The 2,477-nt window shown below is 44.2% G+C and overlaps 1 pseudogene across 1 annotated transcript; it reads right to left on the minus strand.

The window, feature by feature from the left end:
* Positions 1-228: 228 nt before the first annotated feature.
* Positions 229-1,250, minus strand: LOC105532509 (annotated as a pseudogene). The gene has a single exon (XR_001004990.1). The product of XR_001004990.1 is annotated as a cytochrome c oxidase subunit 7A-related protein, mitochondrial pseudogene (transcript).
* Between the last annotated feature and the right edge of the window lie 1,227 nt (positions 1,251-2,477).

A 2,477-nucleotide genomic window follows, 5' to 3' on the forward strand; every position in this document is an offset into this window, starting at 1 on the left:
CAAACCCCAAGGCTAGAGAAGGGAGATCAGGATACAAGAATATGCTACCCCACATTCACTTCTCCTACTCTTCCTACAATCTCATGAGCTTTCTACTAATGAAGTGAGTGGCTTTCTACTTTCACTCTTGTATGTATTTGAGTAGTACATATCTACATTTTTTTATTCATGTATTTATTCCACAGTCAAAATAAATCATAATTTAAAGCTATAACATTTTTAAAAGATAAAGGATGATTTGTGACACAGCTGCATTAACAAAACAGACACCGGTCTAAAGTGCAACACTAAACAGGTGTTCTCTGTTCCCATGGTGGAGTAAATACACACAATTACACATAAGATTTCACTGAAGATAGGAGACGAGGCAAATAACCCTTTGAAATTAACTGCCCAACGAATAGAGGCAGGCTACATTAATTTAACATTTTACTGCAAAATGGAAAAAATCCCTGAGGTGACTAACTCAAACCCCTCATTTCATGCACATGACCTTGGCTTCTGTGTTCTTTCCACAGCCACATCCAAATCCAGAAAGCCTTCTGCACTCCATGCTCAAAAATGCAACCTCAAGTCCCTGAGGTCCTCAGCACAGACTGACGTTGACAAGCCTGTGTGCAGCCTTCATCCAGAACCTCCAGGGAAATCAGGAGCACAAACACAGAGCAAAGCGCCATTTCTTTAAACAATGGCTTTAACGGTCAAATGAGCTCTGACAAGCCATATGCATTTCATAAACAAACCAAAACATCATCTTCATATCTTCCTATTTTTCTTGCAAAAATATTAAGCCATCGAAGTAAAAAAAAATTTTTTTTAATTTAACAATGAAAAAGGAAATTCAAAGGGTTTATGCCACAAAACAAACCAGTCCTCTGCGGCCTAACTCATTTGTTTTTAGGCTATGAAGCCATGTAGAGGGCGATCAGGCAGTAGACGGTCCCTCCCACAGTCAGCGCCATGGTGGTCCGGTAAAGCATTTGGTCAGGCAGGCCTCGTTTCAGGTAGACGGGCACACCATCAGTTTTCTGGAAAAACTTCTGAAGCTCTGGAACTCTGTTTTTTCCAGCATAATCATACACTGTGTAATCGGAGGTCAGTTTAGTTGGTGTGGCAAATATGATAGGTGGTGCTTCTGTGGAAACCATAGACTTTAATCCCTGCGGGCTATAGGCCTCCGAAGCCCATGCTCCGGCCAACTTCTGCGTGAAGCCACTAAATTTGTAGTACATGATGCCCAGAGTCCAGCTTCCTGCTGATACCTACATTTCTTTTTTTGTTTGTTTGTTTGTTTTTGTTTGAGACGGAGTCTGCTCTGTCGCCCAGGCTGGAGTGCAGTGGCCAGATCTCGGCTCACTGCAAGCTCTGCCTCCCGGGTTCACGCCATTCTCCTGCCTCAGCCTCCCGAGTAGCTGGGACTACAGGCGCCCGCCACCTCGCCCGGCTAGTTTTTTTGTGTTTTTTAGTAGAGACGGGGTTTCACCGTGTTAGCCAGGATGGTCTCGATCTCCTGACCTCGCGATCCGCCCGCCTCGGCCTCCCAAAGTACTGGGATTACAGGCGTGAGCCACCGCGCCCGGCCCGATATCTACATTTCTTGAGGGCACTGAGTCTTAGTGGTGGATGAAGCATTTGAGGGTAGGGTTCAGTGGAAGAATAACCTGAAGCACATATACACGTGCAAATGATTTATGAAGGAAATTTTCTTGAAATAAACTGGTAAAAAATACAGGAACAGAGCAGATGGATAAGAAAGTAGGAGAAGGTTTGCAAGATTGCAATTGAGACAAAGTCTTTAGGACAACCACAGCCTAATCCTGTGGGGTAACTCTGAAGTATGGTGCCTTAGAGTTTGTCCCAATCGGAGACAAAGGGGCCCGACTTTCACAGTAGTGCATTCTTCAGCTGTTGGCTAAGGGCCTTCCCAGGAGGGTCGAAACATCTAAGTAGTTCTAACTCTCTGTACTTGTCAGAAAAACTGACTTCAGGAGTCCAGTGACACTCCTCCAACTGGTGGGTGGGAAGGAGGAGGTTGAAAGCAAAAGTTGGCATTGAAGTTCACAGAGGGGTATACAGAAACAATTTTTTTTTTAATTACAAAGGAGGAGACCTAGAGGAAGCATGGTGGACAGTGTCCACTCTAGGTTATGTGTTCATTACCATGAAGTCCCTGGGCCTGGGTTTTAATATGCATCCTGGTATAGTAACTTGGCATTCAATGTCTATTCCACCCTCCTCGGTTGTGCCCTCTTGTTCTGCAGTGGCTGGAAAACAAAAACTACATTTCCCAGGCTTCCTTGCAATTAGAATCCTAGATGTGATTTAAAGTCAGGCAATCAGATACTTTGATGCAAAATTTAGAAGGTGAGAGTGACGCAAAGGCTGAGATTCTGCTGTTAGTACTAGGTTTTGGGGCAAGAATGATTTTGCAGGTATTTTATTTTCTGTGGCAGCATTAACAGTGGTCTCAGGACCCA

This window comes from Mandrillus leucophaeus, unplaced genomic scaffold (assembly GCF_000951045.1).
Source record: "Mandrillus leucophaeus isolate KB7577 unplaced genomic scaffold, Mleu.le_1.0 Scaffold964, whole genome shotgun sequence".
Lineage (NCBI taxonomy): Eukaryota > Metazoa > Chordata > Mammalia > Primates > Cercopithecidae > Mandrillus > Mandrillus leucophaeus.